Source organism: Patella vulgata, chromosome 6, assembly GCF_932274485.2.
Source record: "Patella vulgata chromosome 6, xgPatVulg1.2, whole genome shotgun sequence".
In the NCBI taxonomy this organism is placed as follows: domain Eukaryota; kingdom Metazoa; phylum Mollusca; class Gastropoda; family Patellidae; genus Patella; species Patella vulgata.
The window spans coordinates 34,960,054-34,970,431 of NC_065884.2; positions in this window are offsets into that span (position 1 = coordinate 34,960,054).

Below are 10,378 nucleotides of genomic sequence, written 5' to 3' on the forward strand. Positions count from 1 at the left end.
ATCACGAGTGCTATTATAGGTGCCGCAGACGACTCCATTCCCAAGACTTCTGGAGGGCAATCAAGGATTAGAAAACCTTGGTGGTCACCAGAATGTCAGAAGGCGGTTAACGAAAGAAAGAAGACACTACGCCTACGGAAACGCCACTACAAATGAAGTCAATCACCAAAACTACCTGAAGTTGAAATACGCCGCAAGAGACACAAAGCGGACACTGGGTGGCATTCTGTAATGCGTTAAATCAAAACACGCAAACAGAAGCTGAACGCCATGAACGGGAAGCGCAGATCATTCAACATACCAAACATCTGCCTAGAAACGCCACAAGGATACTACTAAACTTCTTCAACACATCCTGGCTGGCAGGAGAGGTACCTAAAGAATGGCGGAAAGCCAACGTCATCCCTCTTCCAAAACCAGGTAAAGAGAGAACAAAGGCAGAGTCCTATCGACCAGTAAGTTTGACATCCACACTATGCAAAACCTTGGAAACAATGGTTAACAAACGACTACAGTTCTATCTGGAGAGCAACCGACTGATCGACGAAAATCACTCCTCTCTGGGAACCTGTTATGTGTCGTGTTCGTAGATTTAACTAAGGCTTTCGATTTAGTCTGGCTAGACGGGCTGCTCTTCAAGTTAGGACGTATTGGTATAACGGGCAATATGTTTCGGTGGATCAAAAGCTTTCTGAGCGATAGAAGGATACAGGTGAATGTTGGCATATTCCTGAGTGCCGTGCAAACATTAGAAAATGGCACGCCTCAGGGGTCGGTTATCAGTCACATTCTCTTCAATATCATGATCAACGACATACAGAAATCTTCCTACCTCGAAGCCAAAACTGAGTTAGCTAAATTTGCTGATGACAGTACCATGTGGAGGAAAGGGAGGAACTTCTGTGAACTACAAAAGAAAATGCAGAAGGCCTTAGACAAATTCATGGCATGGGCAAACGATCGGGGATTCAAAGTCTTGGAGAAGAAAACAGTCGGCATGCTTGTAAGCAGGGATAGAGGGATAAGCAGAATGACTCTGTGTATGAACGGGAAAACCATCGAGTTTAAAGACCAAACCAAGTTCCTTGGCGTAATCTTTGACCGAAGGCTGACCTGGAAACCGCACATCGACGAGACTGTAGATAGATGCACCAAAATCCTAAATTTAATGAGGAAAATAACGGGCAGCACTTGGGGCTTCGGCCAGGGTATCAGGGAAACAATCAAGGAACTGCGACTGGGGGAGCGACCCCCAGTGATCGCCCCTTGGACGCTCCCTATACCGCCGGTTAATCTAGATCTACTACAGAAAACCGACAAGAAAAACAACCCCACTGCTGCACGTGCTTTCTCTCTAGAACACCTGGAAGACAACTGGCCGTCTGATGACTGGGACCATGTGTACACGGATGGCTCACGCAATCCTGAAAGGGGCACCAGCTCGTTTGGAATATACCTGCCAAACGGGGAACAGGGAATAAGCAGGAAACTGCCCAATAACTGTTCGGTGTACACTGCAGAGCTTGTTGCCATTCGTGACGCTATATCATGGATTTCCCATCAAAAGACTAGTAAGTTCGTCATTCCAAGCGACTCTCTGAGCAGTCTGATTTCAATCCAAAATGACAACTCGGACTCAAGACCAGAAGTTATTTTGGAAATCAGGCAGCTGTACCAGAGGGTTTTAGAGACGGGAGGCAAAGTAGAACTCGTGTGGATTCCATCACATGTCAACATTAGAGGAAACGAGGAGGCAGATCGACTCGCCAATGAAGGTCTCAAGGACACAGCACCACTCCGCACCATAGACTACAGCACCACGGAAATCTACAGTAATGGTCAAAAGACACGTCAATTCAATCTGGGAATTAAATCTCGTTGAACTTGATTCTGGCTGGATGACAAGATCTACACAATGACAACACTCGATCACCCTAGAAGAGATATTTGTAGACTTATATTGAAGCTAAGGGTGAAAGAGCGGCTGCGAGACTACAAACACCAAGTCATCATCTGTGAGTGCGGAGAAGAATGTACCACCAAACCATGTCCTGGTAGACTGCGAGGTATACAGGGAGGAGAGAAGGGAACTAGTGAGAACAATGGAGTCCAACAACATACCATTCAACACTAAGAACCTACTCTGAAACTGCAAATCTTCGAACAAATCCACGCCCTAATGGACACAGTTGGACTAAGTAGAATAGTGAAGTAAGAGGGGGTCACGGTTAGACGGGCCCGGCATCTAAACACTAAATTACATAGGGGATTTATACCATACTGGCAGGATAGTGGAGTAAGGGGGAGTCACGATCAGATGGACTCGGCATCTAAACACTATTCCACCAAAAACAGACACCAAACCTACATAGTGGGATAGTGGAGTAAGGGGAGGTCACGATAAGACGGGCCTTGCACCTAAACACAAACCCCACAAAGATGACATCTACCAAACTAGCAGGATAGTGGAGTAAGGGGGAGTTACGGTCAGACGAACTTGGCACCTAAACACTATTCCGCAAATAAAACTGATACCAAACCCAGAGAGTGGGATAGTGGAGTAAGGGGAGGCCAACTATAAGCCGGGCCTGGCAACTAAACACTAACCCCAAACGATGACATCTACCAATCTAGAAGCAGACGAGATCATCTACCAAACGATATGTTTTATATTAAATAAAGGGAAGAACTTCCCACTAACCCAAATCCATGGCCTAAGGCCAAATGGAAAGATTGCAAAATCATATTCTAAAAAACAGGAATCAGCTTCGGTTCTCTATGTCTTGTCTGCGATATCACTTATGTGGAAGCAGACGTTAAACACAACGAACGAACGAACGATGCTGTTCGGGCAAAACTTCCCTCATAGCACACCGTATGGCTTATGGCAGAACAGTAGGGGGTGTTAAACACCATTTCATTTCATTTTTTCAAAGTATGAAAAAGAGGATACTTGTCAAAATGTCGCGCTTTTAGAATAAAACTAGTGATTGTATCTCATAAAAACTGTGTTCCATTAATATGAAAATATAAATGTGCCAAAAAATTATTTAAATATTTGAAAAGAGTAATGAATGTGCTTTTTAGTGATATGTAACATATTTGGAATTTGTATTAAGACAGACTTATAGATACCCCCACCCCCGTCATTTAATAGAGGTTCGTACCACCGACTTTGTCAGTGATGCAGGACGAAGGGCCTGACAAGGGAAACTGTCTAATCGTTTGGATTGGACGCAAACACAAGGTCCCGTGTACAAATTTAGCGTGCATGTAAAAGATCCCTTGGTAGTTGAAATTCGATACAAGAGTAGGCCGTTTATAGCGCTGCTGTCCGGGAAAATTTTACCTCATAGCACACTGCATGCCATATGTCTGTTTTCATTAGCCCAGTTGAAGCAGAACGGTAGGATGTTAAACCCCCCATTTCATTTCTTTTTCCGAAGGTCTGTAAATATGAGTACCACTCCCTTCCGTCCTAGTCCAGACTTTTTTCCGTGTGGAAATGAGCTTCGCCGTAGATCCCATGTAAGGTATACTATTCAAAAAAAGTAGGGGATATTTGATTTTTAAGTGTTATTAAAGTCACCTAATGAAACTGACGAAGAAACAAATGACAAAATGAAATGAAGTTCACATTCATCGATTTATTCCAAATGATCGTTAGACTAAGTAAGGCACAGACTGACCATTATAAGGGTAAAATGATACCCGGGGTCAAACAGCAAAGTTACCACAGCATCACAACCAAGTCAGTAACGGGTAAATCTTCCTCTGTTTGCCAAACAAGCATTGATCCGACGTGGCATACTCCTAATGAGACGTCTAAGGTCATTTTGGTCCAGATTGTCCCATTCCTGTTGCAACGCAGCAGCAAGTTCTTGGACATTGGCAGGACGTTGTTGACGTTGTTGACGTTGACGTAACCTCTGTCCAAGCATGTCCCAGACATGCTCGATGGGGGAGAGGTCGGGACTCAGTGCTGGCCAAGGTAATGTGGTGATGTTCTGTTGTTGGAGGTAACCTGTAACGATCCTGGCCCTGTGACATCTTGCGTTGGCATCCTGGAAGATGAAACGGCGGCCATGACGTCGTGCGAACGGTACAACATGGACTGCCAAGATGTTGTCCCGGTAGTACTGGCCTGTAACACGCCCTTGCAACAACATGTAAAACAGTGATGCCTCCCCACACCATAACAGAACCACCCCCAAATCGATCATGTCTGATGACGTTAACGTCTTCGAAGCGCTCGTTTCGACGACGCCACACCCTCCTACGTCTGTCCAAAAAATCAACAGTGAACCTTGACTCATCTGAAAACATTACATTGCTCCAGCGTCGATTATCCCAGTGTTGACGATCCCTACACCAACGACGTCTTGCCTGAATGTGATGATCTCTCAAACAAGGGATCACGCGAGGACGTCGGGCGCGAAGGTGACCCCTATGCAGTCGATTCCGAATCGTCTGGCCACTCACTCTCACACCAGTGTCTGTTTGAAGACGAGCGCTAATCTGATTTGCTGTGATGACACGATTTCTCAAGGCCAAGGTACGGATAAATCGATCCTGGGCTTGAGTTGTCGCCCTTGGTCGACCTGAGCGTGGTCTGTCCTGTACAGATTGTGTATCACGGTATCTGGACCATAGCCTGCTTATGACAGACTGAGAAACATTCATCGTCCGCGCCACAACCGCCTGTGTTGTGCCGATCTGTAGCATGCCAAGGGCACGTAACCTTTCATTTTGGGTAAACCGACGCATATCAAAATTTGTTTTCTGGTCACTAAAACAATTAAACTGATGTTTCCACCCTGGAATTCAATGCCACAATGACTGTAACATTCAAAGTCAGAGTCGTGCAAATCTTGGGTTGGACCCCCATGATGATCCCAAGCATCACCTGCATTCCATGCGGTAGCTATTGGTGCGTTTGGGCGTCACATGTAACTGGAAATGTTTCTTCTGTTAGGTTCTATAGTGACTTTTTTCGTAGTCATTTGCATATTTTAGTATTATGCCCCAAAAATCAAATATCCCCTACTTTTTTTGAATAGTATATATGACCTAGTTTGTGTCGAGTAGACGTTAAACCCCATTTCTCTCTCTCTCTCTCTAGTAATTAGTAACACACTGGCTAGCAAATGAGGGGTTCAATTTCCGTGTTGGTCGAGAAAAATGAAATGAAATCGGGTTTAACGTCCTACTGTTCTGCTCCTAAACTGAGCTAATAAAGACGAGCATACGCCATACAGTATGCTATGAAGGAAATTTTGCCCAGGCAGCGGCGCTATGGCCTACTCTTATATCAAGTTCCAACTACCAAGGGATCTTTCATGTGCACTCCTGTGTGTACACGTGACCTCAGTTTTTCATCCCTGACTAGACAGCTGTTCTTGTCAGGCCCTCCGTCCTGTACCACTGACAAGGGGAAACACGCAGGAAAATCTGGTTGAACTTTCTTAGCCAATGCAGGGATCGAACACCCGACCTCCAGGCTAGCGAGTCAGCGTCTTACTCACTTAGCCAACGTGATCCCCATGTTGGTCGAGAAAGTTCCCTTTGTTAGTAGTGGTGTAAGGACAGAGGACCTAAAAAAAACCAGTGTCTAGTCCATCACGTGGGTGTGCACGTAAAAGAACCCTTGACATTTGGAATTTGAAATGAGAGTAGATCATTCATTCATTCGTTTTCTCTTTGTGTGTCACCTACAGTTCGCAACGATCTCTATTCTTGGGCACTTAGAAATGGATACAAAATGTAATGAAATGAAATGAGGTTTAACGTCCAACTGTTCTGCCCCGAACTGGGCTAATGAAGTTGGAGATACACCATACAGTGTGTTATGAGGGAAATTTTGCCCCGACAGTGGCACTACGGCCTACTCTTATATTGAATTCCAACTGCCAAGGGATCTTTTACGTGCACGCCAATGTCTACACGGGACCTCAGTTTTTCGTCGCATAACGACTAGACAGCTGTCCTTGTCAGTCCCTCCGTCCTGCATCACTGACAAGGGAAACCACGCCGGAAAATCAGGATGAACTTACAGGGATCGAACACCCGATCTCCAGGCTAGCGAGCCAGCGTCTTACCCACTTAGCCACTTGATCCCCCCCTTTGGTGAAAGAGAGAGAGAGAGAAATGGGGTTTACCGTCCACTCGACACAAACTAGGTCATTTCGGGACTAACATATGGTTTAATTTTTTATTTACATAATTCGCTTATGTGGATGAGGAAAAACGTGAGTTGTCAATCATCGAGAATGGCGGCCGTGTGTGTAGATTGCAGTTTTACCGTTTCACGAAAACACATTAGCAGTGGTCGGTCAATCAAGCTCGTTTACTATTTGATAAAAGAAAAACAAATTTTCAACAATATATTATTGTCAAGTTTTATACTCGCAGATAAAACAAAACAAAGAAGAAGTTTTATACTCGCAGATAAAACAAAACAAAGGAGAACTAGCAGTGTTAATCGCGGTCTCAACAATTGCCGATCAACTAAATAAAACGAAAGACAACTAAGATAGCTTTTACTATATATCTCATAAATAAATAGTCCCAACTGTCGTTTATATTGAGTCCCAAATGTCGTTTGTGTTGAGTCCCAATTGACGCCAGTCAAGTCCCAAACGTCGTTTATGTTGAGTCCCAAATGACGTGAGTCCCAAATGACGTGATACCAGGTTAAGTAGGTATTTCTTGAGATTGTAAATGTTAAATTTTTTTATAAGACATTTTAATGTATTAACTTGCTAAGTCTATAATCAAGTCTCAATGCCATCGGGTGCTCGAGATGTTCAAAGATTCAAACACTGGCGGTTAATGACAAACCAACACCAAAGAACAAGACCAAATCCAAGAAGGAAGAGGAACCGAAAACGAATGTTCATGAATCACACTTTATCCCTAAATTTAAAACGGAAAGTGGCTTCATGAACTTCATGATCGAGTTCCTCAGGGGGCCGTGTCCAAATGAGGACCAAACTACCTAGATGACCAACCTACTCTGCAAAATAAGGACACACATGGTCAACCCCGATGTCCTGTGTGTCATGATTAATTCAATCAACACGTTAAAAAAAAAGATCAAGAGAAGAAGACGACGACGAAGAAACCACAAAAGGCGATCAAACGGCAAACCCCAATTGACCAATAAATCCGGACAGTCATCATGGCGGGCCAGGTAAAAGTTCTACAACTAAACGTTAATGGACTGGCCCCCAGATGTGCTGAGCTGAGGAAATACATCACCCGCAACCCCAAAGATGTAATATGCCTCCAAGAAACCAAGCTACTACCAACCAAGAACGACATCTACTTGCCCGGATACGCTTGTCAGAGAAGGGGCAGACCGGGCAGCACGACACGTGGCGGCGGTCTTGCCATCTACGTCAGTGATAACTTAAATTACATTTCTGTTTCGCTGGACGTAAAGGCCCCTCTAGGAGCAATGGGCATAGCCATCTATGTACCCCCAGATGTCACGAGAAAACCAGTTGACTTCCAGTTACTTCTCGACCAGCTTCCGCAGGGCGAATTTGTGTTTTGCGGGGATTTCATCGCAAAACACGTCCTGTGGGGGTCACCGAGGAATGACTGTCGATGGGATTAGCCTATGCTCAATAATAGAAGAGAACGACCTATGCTTACTGAACGACGAGAGTCCTACTTTTGTTGAAGGAAATGCCCCACCTTCACACCTGGATCTCACGCTCTGTACGCTTGGTATGGCAAACCGCTGCGACTGGCAAGTACACGAAGATGAAACACTTGGCAGCGACCATCTACTGATAGAACTCTGCATCCAATGTGAAACAACCAGGGAAGTCTATAACGGGAAACCCAATTGGAAAATAAAAGAGGCTGATAGGCTAACTTCCGTGTAGGCTGCCTTGGGTGGAAAGAAGAAGACATCATCGATGCCAACATCGACGTGTACGCAGCCAACATCACGAGTGCTATTATAGGTGCCGCAGACGACTCCATTCCCAAGACTTCTGGAGGGCAATCAAGGATTAGAAAACCTTGGTGGTCACCAGAATGTCAGAAGGCGGTTAACGAAAGAAAGAAGACACTACACCTACGGAAACGCCACTACAATGAAGTCAATCACCAAAACTACCTGAAGTTGAAATACGCCGCAAGAGATACAAAGCGGACACTGGGTGGCATTCTGTAATGCGTTAAATCAAAACACGCAAACAGAAGCTGAACGCCATGAACGGGAAGCGCAGATCATTCAACATACCAAACATCTGCCTAGAAACGCCACAAGGATACTACTAAACTTCTTCAACACATCCTGGCTGGCAGGAGAGGTACCTAAAGAATGGCGGAAAGCCAACGTCATCCCTCTTCCAAAACCAGGTAAAGAGAGAACAAAGGCAGAGTCCTATCGACCAGTAAGTTTGACATCCACACTATGCAAAACCTTGGAAACAATGGTTAACAAACGACTACAGTTCTATCTGGAGAGCAACCGACTGATCGACGAAAATCACTCCTCTCTGGGAACCTGTTATGTGTCGTGTTCGTAGATTTAACTAAGGCTTTCGATTTAGTCTGGCTAGACGGGCTGCTCTTCAAGTTAGGACGTATTGGTATAACGGGCAATATGTTTCGGTGGATCAAAAGCTTTCTGAGCGATAGAAGGATACAGGTGAATGTTGGCATATTCCTGAGTGCCGTGCAAACATTAGAAAATGGCACGCCTCAGGGGTCGGTTATCAGTCACATTCTCTTCAATATCATGATCAACGACATACAGAAATCTTCCTACCTCGAAGCCAAAACTGAGTTAGCTAAATTAGCTGATGACAGTACCATGTGGAGGAAAGGGAGGAACTTCTGTGAACTACAAAAGAAAATGCAGAAGGCCTTAGACAAATTCATGGCATGGGCAAACGATCGGGGATTCAAAGTCTTGGAGAAGAAAACAGTCGGCATGCTTGTAAGCAGGGATAGAGGGATAAGCAGAATGACTCTGTGTATGAACGGGAAAACCATCGAGTTTAAAGACCAAACCAAGTTCCTTGGCGTAATCTTTGACCGAAGGCTGACCTGGAAACCGCACATCGACGAGACTGTAGATAGATGCACCAAAATCCTAAATTTAATGAGGAAAATAACGGGCAGCACTTGGGGCTTCGGCCAGGGTATCAGGGAAACAATCAAGGAACTGCGACTGGGGGAGCGACCCCCAGTGATCGCCCCTTGGACGCTCCCTATACCGCCGGTTAATCTAGATCTACTACAGAAAACCGACAAGAAAAACAACCCCACTGCTGCACGTGCTTTCTCTCTAGAACACCTGGAAGACAACTGGCCGTCTGATGACTGGGACCATGTGTACACGGATGGCTCACGCAATCCTGAAAGGGGCACCAGCTCGTTTGGAATATACCTGCCAAACGGGGAACAGGGAATAAGCAGGAAACTGCCCAATAACTGTTCGGTGTACACTGCAGAGCTTGTTGCCATTCGTGACGCTATATCATGGATTTCCCATCAAAAGACTAGTAAGTTCGTCATTCCAAGCGACTCTCTGAGCAGTCTGATTTCAATCCAAAATGACAACTCGGACTCAAGACCAGAAGTTATTTTGGAAATCAGGCAGCTGTACCAGAGGGTTTTAGAGACGGGAGGCAAAGTAGAACTCGTGTGGATTCCATCACATGTCAACATTAGAGGAAACGAGGAGGCAGATCGACTCGCCAATGAAGGTCTCAAGGACACAGCACCACTCCGCACCATAGACTACAGCACCACGGAAATCTACAGTAATGGTCAAAAGACACGTCAATTCAATCTGGGAATTAAATCTCGTTGAACTTGATTCTGGCTGGATGACAAGATCTACACAATGACAACACTCGATCACCCTAGAAGAGATATTTGTAGACTTATATTGAAGCTAAGGGTGAAAGAGCGGCTGCGAGACTACAAACACCAAGTCATCATCTGTGAGTGCGGAGAAGAATGTACCACCAAACCATGTCCTGGTAGACTGCGAGGTATACAGGGAGGAGAGAAGGGAACTAGTGAGAACAATGGAGTCCAACAACATACCATTCAACACTAAGAACCTACTCTGAAACTGCAAATCTTCGAACAAATCCACGCCCTAATGGACACAGTTGGACTAAGTAGAATAGTGAAGTAAGAGGGGGTCACGGTTAGACGGGCCCGGCATCTAAACACTAAATTACATAGGGGATTTATACCATACTGGCAGGATAGTGGAGTAAGGGGGAGTCACGATCAGATGGACTCGGCATCTAAACACTATTCCACCAAAAACAGACACCAAACCTACATAGTGGGATAGTGGAGTAAGGGGAGGTCACGATAAGACGGGCCTTGCACCTAA